Source organism: Sycon ciliatum, chromosome 9, assembly GCF_964019385.1.
Source record: "Sycon ciliatum chromosome 9, ocSycCili1.1, whole genome shotgun sequence".
In the NCBI taxonomy this organism is placed as follows: domain Eukaryota; kingdom Metazoa; phylum Porifera; class Calcarea; order Leucosolenida; family Sycettidae; genus Sycon; species Sycon ciliatum.
This window is the reverse complement of record NC_088651.1, coordinates 17,747,158-17,756,917: the sequence shown is the minus strand read 5'-3', so window position 1 is coordinate 17,756,917 and position 9,760 is coordinate 17,747,158. Positions and strand designations below refer to the sequence as shown.

At 47.7% G+C, this 9,760-nt stretch overlaps 1 long non-coding RNA gene across 1 annotated transcript in view; it reads right to left on the bottom strand.

The window, feature by feature from the left end:
* Positions 1-8,586, bottom strand: part of LOC135825148 (uncharacterized) — a 10,724-nt gene extending 2,138 nt beyond the window's left edge. The window contains exon 1 of the long non-coding RNA XR_010555021.1: positions 8,401-8,586. This is a non-coding gene — a long non-coding RNA (uncharacterized LOC135825148). The remainder of the gene's footprint in view (positions 1-8,400) is intronic.
* Between the last annotated feature and the right edge of the window lie 1,174 nt (positions 8,587-9,760).

The window sequence follows — 9,760 nt, the reverse complement described above, 5'->3', positions numbered from 1 at the left end:
TGTCGTCGTTTCGTTCGTCTTTGTCTCGGTCTCTTCGTCTCCCCAATAAATGTTATTCGACCTAACCTGTTTCCCGTTGTCCGTTGTAATGTATGAAGAATATGTCGTCGTCCTTTTCGTACTCAACATTGGCGCCCAATGTGGGGCTCGAACCCACGACCCTGAGATTAACCCTTTGCATGCTGAGCCTCTTTTCTCCAATCCACTGGCTTTCCAGCGCACTGATTCTCTTGGTGGAGTATGCACTCCCAGCTCCGAACGAAATTTATTCTCATTTCACTCCACCTTGATGGATTTTCATCGTCCTCGGTTCGTTGGAAAGATCAGGACCAAGCGGATCCATCATGGCAGCTCTCAGCTCCATAAACACATCAGGGCCACTTCCACGTTCTCTCCAAACTACTGCACCGTGCCTCGAAACGGCACAACAACTCAATTTCACATTCTTGTTCGGCTTCTTGCCCAAATTCAACAGATTTTCACAATTCAAACTGCGCTGCAAAGCTCAGATCCAAGCGCTTCATTTGATGTCCATCACGAATGCGCCGTGCGAAAGGGAAATCCCCTGACACGCTCCTCAACAAAAAGAAGTCATGAACAAAAATTCGCGTTCACTCTGTGCCGTGATTTCCGTGTTCATCTTGTCGCCGCTCAATGAATTCTTATCCTATCGCAAAGTACTTTATATCCCTGAAAAGATGAGGTCAAGACCTTTCCAACGGTGTATTGATTGTCGCGATGCGTTTATGTTAGACGAAGTTACAAAAGTTTGTACACTGGTCTATGCACTGCAATATATCGTGCGATTTTTTGCGAGTTAACTCGTACGTAGTGGATCGGGGCATGCATAAAGTGCGAGTTAACTCGTACTCAGCACGCAAAGGGTTAAGAGTCTCATGCTCTACCGACTGAGCTAGCCGGGCTGCGCTTCCCATTATAGCACAACATGGGTTTAATTTTAGCAAGATAAATTGTGATGTCACTTTTAAACAAAAATCGTATCGTATACTCACTTATGATATCTTAGGGATAGTTCAGAAATGTGACAGACGGACTATTGTACAATTTCCAGGGACTATTTGAATGGCACAACTTTCAAGGCTACGTTTTGGTCTTCAGGAAAAACTGGTACAGTCAGACCTCGCTTATCCGGTCCTCTTTAACCCGAATCTCTCGCCATCCAGAAGAAAATCGTTGGTTACCAATTTACAGCATATGTCATGCATACCTGTGATTATGTGTGTTTGAGTATCCGGTTCCCTCGCCTACCTGGATATTTTTATGGAAACGGATGTGTGCGGTTAAGTGAAGTCTGACCGTAGTGGTAAATTGATTCCGCTTCATCCAAGGAAAACTATTTTCGAAAAGAACTTCCGAAAAACCAAAACAAATCGTCCGAAAATCACTCCCTCACAGACCGTGCCTTATGACTTGCACCATTGGCTGTTGAATATCGCAACTACTGGAGCACGTTGTGCCGGACGAACCAAATTGGAGTTTTCAGCTCACACCAGCCGTCTCGACAGGTCGTTACGTCCCGTACCATCAGCGCTAAGTCGAATGTGAACTAGGCTTCACTGTGGCATGAAGAAAACAAAAACTTGCCTGTTGGATGATTCTTCCTGAGCTACACGCCTGATTTACCAGTATGTATTTTTGGTGGAAGCTTGACCGTTTGGTTTTGCAATACTGTAATTTCAGAAATTTTCGTTATACTTTTATTTTCGGTACTTTCGGTGCGTCTGTTTCATACCTAAAATTTCATTACACCGAACAAACACTAACACACATAAACCAATAGTGAACTGCTTCTCTTTACCGAAAATTTCTGTTCACCTAACCTAGCCTGTTGCCCTCATACCGAAAATATTTAGCACCGAAAATTTCTGAAATTACAGTACATAACGAAAACAAACTGTGAATACCACAAAACTTGTAAAATTACTAACATGACTAGATTTGAGATGAAGAAGTCTGGCATTGAACCATGCATTGCAAAGTATCTAGAATAGATCAGCGATGTGCTTCGAAGTGCTACAAGGTGGTACTAGACACACTTGACAAAAAAACGTAATGTTGTAACGGTATTGCCAACAGTCCATAACCCCCAGAGTGTGCAACGCCACATAAATGTCTGTCACGACTCGTTTTCCACATTACGTCATCTTCATGTAGCTGTGCGTGCAGGCCGCGACATTCGCTACATGAAAATGGACATGAAAATGACGTAATGTTGAAAATGAGGCGTGACAAGACCATATCGCGCGTTGCACACTCTGGGGGTTATTGACTCTTGGTAATATCAAAAGGGGGAAAATACCGTGATTTGGGTTCGACCTTTAGCCAGATGCACGCTATTTTTAGTATGCTGCTGCCAGGAGAATAGCTTGTATTTCGCGAGGTACAACCATTTATGCCACCATATACGCCATACAAGGTGAAATGGGTACAGACCAGTGTTGCAACAAATACTCGAATAATCGAATATCTTCGATTTTTCGCGCTGCACTGAATACTCGAAGATGAGAGTCAGAATTCGAATATTCGAAATGCTGAACTTCATGTACAACTTTCAGTACAAAGGCTCGTGCTGCTCATCGCAGCGCGCTCGCTGTGTCCTTGCATCATAGAATGTGCAACAGTCACTGCAACTGGGCAACAAACGACATCGTCAACGTAATGTCATTTGAAGCTGATTCTGACCAGTTCCACTTACTCGCCGTTTCTAGCTTGCAGCTGCACAAGAAATGCTTACTTTCTTCTTTGTAGTTTGCAGCAGTCCCTGAATAGTTTCGAATCGAATCAGTCCTTTGCTGAGTTTCGAGTCAGTAGAAATTCGTGATGTTGGATCGTAAATCTAGCTCCTTGCGGAAGTGACTTTTGAGAGACTTGAGACTTCTGTTTCCGAAGCAAATCAACAAAATATTTCATCCTGCGAACGGAGCGCGAGGATGTCGTCTTCTTCTGCTCCGCAGTACATACGAGTAGTCATTAGGCTCGACCCGTTTTAGGCGACTCAGCGCAAAATGGAATACAAACTCAAACAAATAAACTTACTTGCAAGAAAGATTTGAACCCAGAACAGATCCAGTCCACTGAGCGCGAGGAGAACAAGAACAGCAACTCGCCACTCGTATTTTTTCCCGCGGAATTCAAATCGCGATTTTATCGACTTTTTCCACAAAAGATGAGGTCATGTTTCAGTGCGCTCTGGTTCTAATAAGAAGGAAGCATACCTAGTTTGCTGAAATGGGCTCGTCTTTATGGGTAGAATAGTAGAATATTTATTCGTTCGTAATGTGCATATCCGTTAGAATATTCGTTCGTGATTTTGCTATTCGTTGCAATACTGGTACAGACTATGCCATATTTGGCCAGAGTATGTCGTGTGGCGTACGGCGTGTGTGTGTAACAAAAATGAATAAAAAATGAATAAAAAGGAAAAAAGGAAAAAAGGAAATATTGAGATTCACTGGCCAGAAAAAAAAAGCCGCTTCAATCAGCTGTGTGGTGGATACCAGGCTAAAATTAGTGGCGGTCAATTCATCAGCCTTGCAAGCTGTTGAATGGTGTAATCCCAGCATAAGTTGCTATGTCTAACATAGCTGTGTGTGTGTATGTGTGTGTGTGTGTGTGCGTGCGTGCGTGCGTGCGTGCGTGCGTGCGTGTGTGCACATGCGTGCGCCATTGTGTGTGTGTGTGGGTATGTGTGTATGTAATAGGGATTCACTGGCCAGAAAAAGTCACTTCAAACAGCTGTGTGGTGGATACCAGGCTAAAAATAGTGGCGGTCAATTCATCAGCCTTGCAAGCTGTTGAATGGTGTAATCCCAGCACAAGTTGCTATGTCTAACATAGCTGTTTGCTATCATCGCTTCCGCGATGGGCACGTCTGAGGTCTGAGGTCTGAGGTGTATGTAGGGGTTAGACTGGGGTGTTCTTATTTTGTTGAGCAACCTGGCTGCATTCTTAGAAGCAATTCGTACTGTGTCATAAAAATAAAAATAAAAAAGTAAATTATCGTATCCGTTCCCGAAGGGAACTCACGACGGCCGCTAACACCCGAGAAACCCTAGCGGCAGATGCAGCGCCATAAGGTGCCGGATAACCAAAACCGCCATTCGTGTGTGTGTGCGTGTGTGTTTATGTGTGTGTGTGTGTGTACGCACCTGCGACGGTTTTGCAAACCTCCAGGTAGACCCCCTTGCACGAAGTAGGAGACGGAGAAACGAAGCGTTTGTGTTGAAGTTTTGTACCTGGAACGTCAACAGCTTAGTGGAGAATGATGGAAGCATCGAGACAGCTCGTCACGAAAGAAGCTTGCCCGTCGCGGAAGACAAAAAAATTCAAATTGTTCTTCACCAAATTCAAAATTTGAATTTCTCAGTCGCAGGTCTTCAGGAGACGAAATGGTTCGGCGATCACGAGTATTTGATCAGTGGAGCGTCTGTTCTAAATGCAGGACGCCCCGTCCCAACAGAGCGAGGAATGCCCGCATATCGCGGCGAGGGAGTTGCAATCGTTCTTTTAGGTTTGGCCCAACGAGCGTGGAAAAACGGCGGGTGTCAGTGGCGAGCTGTCAGCTCGCGAGTTGTTGTGGCGAAACTGTTGTTTGGCGATCAGTGGCTGCATGTCATTTCCTGCTACGCTCCAACGTTCGCGAGGCCTCGCCATGAAAAGGAGAAATTTTATGGCGAACTTCGTGATTGTCTGTTATCCATCCCGGAGCGCGATTTGTACGTCGTACTTGGTGACTTCAACGCCCGTGTTGGCAGCAGCCCAGGTCATGAAGAGGACGCATGGAGGCAAGTGCGTGGTCCTTATGGCGTTGGTACCATGAATGAAGCTGGTGAGGAACTGTTGAGCTTTCTATCCATGTTCAACTCTCGACTCTGTAATACGTACTTCAAGAAAAAGGACATTCATAAAGTTACGTGGCAGCACCCACGTTCACAGCACTGGCACTGTATTGATTATGTGATCACCCGGCAGCGGGATTTTCAGCGCTGTACAGATTGCCGTGTGTACCGGTCTGCTGAGTGTGGGACCGATCACAAACTTGTCGGGCTAACGTTGTCACTTGGTTGCCGCCGGCGTTTCTACCCGCCAAAGAGCAAGGCCCCTGATCGCCGTCGCTTTGATGTATCCCAGCTCGGACCTGCTGACCCAACTGCATCAGAGGATGATGATTTAGTAAGGCAAGCAACTGTGGCGGAGTGGTACCATACCTCATCCGACTGTTTGCAAGACGCTGCACCAGGGACCTCAGTTCAGGATCAATGGAGTTCACTACGGGACGCCACAGTTAAAGCAGCTACATCTGTCCTAGGCAAGAGTCGCCGTCGTCAGCCAGATTGGTTCTCAGCCAGTTCCGCCACTCTCGAGCCTCTCCTTGCACATCGTAACACTCTATTCCAGAAATCTTTAGCAGATCCATCACCTCTGGTCCGGCGAGAGTTTGTCCGCGCGCGCTCAGCTGCAAGGGATGCTGTACGCAGTGCTAAGGAGGACTGGTTCCGTAAGACTGCGTCTGATGCCGAATCTAGGAAGTTTGGGTGTAAGGCTGTGTGGAACAGCATCCGGGATCTACAGACTGCCCGGCGCGGATTGATTCCCACTAAGTCGTGCCTGATCAAACAGACTGATGGCTCACCATGCTCGTCCGTTGAGGCACAGCAGAACCGCTGGTCTGAACATTTCGAAAAGCTGCTGAACCTTCCAAGCGGCTTTGTCCGATCTGAAATTGACTTGGTCCAGCAGCGCAACATCATGGAACACCTGGCCACCCCACCCACTGCTGAAGAGGCCCAGCGCTGCCTTCGCTATCTTACGAACGGGAAAGCTGCTGGAAGCTCCGGCATTCTACCGGAAATGGTCAAATACAACTGCGACCTATTCTATGCCAATCTGTTTAAGCTCATTACCGCGGTTTGGGAGGAGGGCGTAGTACCGCAAGATTGGGTGAATGCTGAGATAATACCGATACCCAAGAAGGGTGACCTCACTAGCTGCGACAACTGGCGTGGCATCGCACTCCTCGACGTCATTGGCAAGCTGTTCGGACGCCTGCTGCAAAACCGATTGCAGAAAGTCGCCGAAAGTGTGCTGCCTGAATCACAGTGTGGTTTCCGGAAAGGTCGCTCCTGCACGGACATGACGTTTGTTGTTCGCCAGGTTGTGGAGAAGTGTCACGAGCACCAATCCAAGGGATTCCTGGTGTTTGTCGATTTGAGGAAGGCATACGATTCTGTTCCGCGTGCTGCACTGTGGATTGTCCTGCTGAAGCTGGGAGTCCCGGAGCAACTGGTCAGCCTTCTGAAGTCTTTTCACGACAACATGACAGCCACGATCATCGTTAATGGTTCCCCCACTGAAGGCTTCCCAGTGTGCAACGGATTGCGCCAAGGGTGTACAATGGCACCAGTCCTTTTCAACTTGTTTGCTGGTGCAGTGATGGAACGTTGGTGCGCACGCGTCCAAGAGCGTGGAGTGTCTGGTTTTCCACTCCGTACCTGTGCCGATGGTCAGCTTTTCAAGAGATCTAAGCGTGGTAATGATATGGTCATCACAGATGGTGAGTTTGCTGATGATGCAGCCTTGTTTGCACCCAGCCACTCGGATGCTCAGCGTATGCTTGAGATATTTGCGGAGGTCAGTGGAGCATTCGGGCTGTCTCTCAACATGGCAAAGACAGTGTTCATGGCTGTTGGGCATCAGATCAACGACAGTGACCGTACCCCGCTAAGCGTACAAGGCAACGCCATCCAGCATGTCAGCCAGTTCACATATCTCGGCTCAGTGGTAACACCAGACGGACGATGCCACACCGATGTGTCCAACCGCATAGCTGCTGCATCTAAGGCCTTCGGCAGCCTCTACTCGTCAGTTTTTCGGAACACTTCACTAACATCCAAGACGAAACAACACACGTACACATGCTGTGTGTTGTCGGTGCTGTTGTACGGGGCTGAGAACTGGACACTGTTGCGTGCCGACATACGTCACCTTGAACAATTCCACAACCGCTGCGTTCGTGTCATTCTCGGCATCTCGCGTTCCAAACAGTGGGAGGACCACCTGTCATCTGCCTCGCTGCATAGAATGTGCGCTACAGAGCCAGTTGCTGACATGGTTGCCCGTCGACGGCTGCAGTGGCTTGGCCACATTGCCAGGATGGACGACCACCGGCTTCCAAAGACAGTGTTGTTCTCGTGGCTCCATACTCCACGCCCTGCTCATGGCCCCAGGCGTCGATGGCGTGATGTGGTACGCGATGACCTCAAGGCGTTCGGTCTATACACCGGTTGGTACGACCTCGCAGCTGAACGTGGCGAGTGGATCCAGTCCATCTCGGATGCTATTGTTGCACGGCGCTTACGCCTTGAAACGACAGCCAAGTCAGTGTGTTGTGCGATCTGTGAGCGACTCTTCGCCAGTGAAAGCGGACTTCGGCGGCACAAATGCAGGGAAGAGCGACTGAAGCCGATCCATGAACAGGCCGGTGCTATGTTGTGCGAAACGTGCCATCGTTGGTTTGCTAGCCGAGGTGGATTTGCTGTGCACAGCTGCTCTCCCAGTCTTGGTGACGCTCCAGTTCCAGAGATTGTTGCACCTCGCCCACCTGATTGCACCCAATGTCATTACCACTGCCACACCTGTGACCGCTGTTTCCGGAGCAAAGCTGGGCACCGCCGGCACAACTGCAACTCCAACCGCAGAACATGCAGCTCTGGCTCTGAGCGCCGCACCATCCCATGCCCGACCTGCTCTCGGAAGTTCACACGTCTCCAGTACCTGGCTCAACACAAATGCAAGAAGTAACTCTGCCCTCCTTGCCTCTTTGAGGCACTGCATCACCTTTAGGTGGCAGTTTCAAGGTTCAAGGTGTACGTGTGCGTGTGTGGCTTCGATTTCTCTCTATTCTCTTCTCTATTCCTGTGGTTGTCTCCCGCTCCTGGGCCGGCATGACCCATACTTGTTTCTGTTGTTTGTTCCTGGTTTTGTTCCTGTTGTTGTTGTTTTTATGTTAGTACATGCACGCGTCTACAGTGTCCTGCCGCTGCTCCGGACATTGGCCGTGACCACGATTATTATCACTTCCTTTTCTCCTTTCTGTTTTCATTTCTTCTCATTTCTTCTCGAATTCACCACGATTTACAATCTCTTTGTCCTTCTTCTCGTTCATTTCTTTTCTCTTTTTTTACCTATTGCAAGATCTTTCTTTTTTGATATTTTCTTTTCAGCTGTGTCTGCTTTCATAGTTTCCCATGCCTGGGTTAGTTGGACCCCATTCGCTTCCCTGACAATGGACATGTTCAGTCCGTTCGGTTTGCGAATTCAAATGAACACAACACAACCCCCATCATTACTTGTTAGTATTATGAATTTGTAATCACTCACATCGTTTGGTTCAGCGACAACTCCAGTTCAGTAAGAATTTGGTTCAGTTCCGGACCAGATATGAGGCAACAACACTATCACGCGATCCAATAGATATTTACTGGAACTGCACGGACACCTGACGCAAAAATCTCTTACGAAAAGCTCCTTCAGATCTGACTCGATCCTTATTTCTAATTTCTAATAATTCTGACAGCTGGAAAGTACTTCAATTCCTGCCTGACCCTGATGTTACATGTAGCAAGAGTGCGTGCACTCTTGCCTGTAGCTGTACAATGTCATGTAGCTGTCTGGAACAGGGAGTAGTACAATACCTACGGTACGGTATTGTACTACTCCCTAGTCTGGAACCGCGAACCGGTAGCCTGTCTTCAACCAGGCACTTGCACTTACGCATGTGGCAAAACCTCTTTTTCGAAGTAAGCACATGGCTAAACACATGGCGCATAATACAGCTTTGTCAGAAAGACTGCAGATGTTTTTTTTACCATAGTAAATAGTTTCATGTCCAAGTCTTTCAAAGTATGCATGTCGTACCGCGCGCACGTGTGCTGCAAAAGTGCAATATGGGAGAAAAGTGCAAAAGTGCACAGTGGTCGCGTCCTGAACTTCTGATGTCGTCACCTCGGAAGCCACGCATATGCGAAAACCATGCATGCATACATGTTTTTAATCTGAAAAGGCCTTTGCTTTTCCTTTGAAAATACAATAGGGAGTCTTGGAGTGCGTTCCTAAATCCTCTGGGAAAAGTTGGAGACTCTCCGAAAGGTTCGAGAGCTGCTCTTATATCCTCTCCGAATTTTAGGAGGCTCTCCAAAGCTCTCCAAGCTTCAGAGGTGGTTGAAACTTGGAGATTCCCGCGGTTTGGGATGAGACAGGTTGCCAAAGTCGCCTCCGGGGATCCGTACCCGAGATGGCCCTGGAGACCGCGGAGCTCGGAATCGATTTTTCGGGGCAAAGAGACACATGAATTGATGTGTTTTGTGTGGTTTGTTTTGCTTGTGACATGACTTGTGTTTCCTTCCTTTTAGTGTATTGGTAGTTGTTTGTTGCTGCCGACTTCTACTAGTAGTGTAGGAATAGAGTAGGACTCGTAGTAGTAGCAACGATAGTGTGGGTAGTCGCATGGATCTGCCGTTTGACTCTCTGAAACCTTTCAAAAGTTTGACGATTGGAACTATAAAGATAATTTTTGGTAGTGGTGGAACGTTCAAGAGAGGGCAGAAGTTTGCAAAGGAGGGTTTTGTTCATGCTGTGACAATATCATTGTCTGAAGCGGATGATGATGCTGTAGTCAGTGCATTTTGTTGGGCAAGCCAGACGAAGGATAAAAACCACAAGGTGTTCCTGGCCATCAACT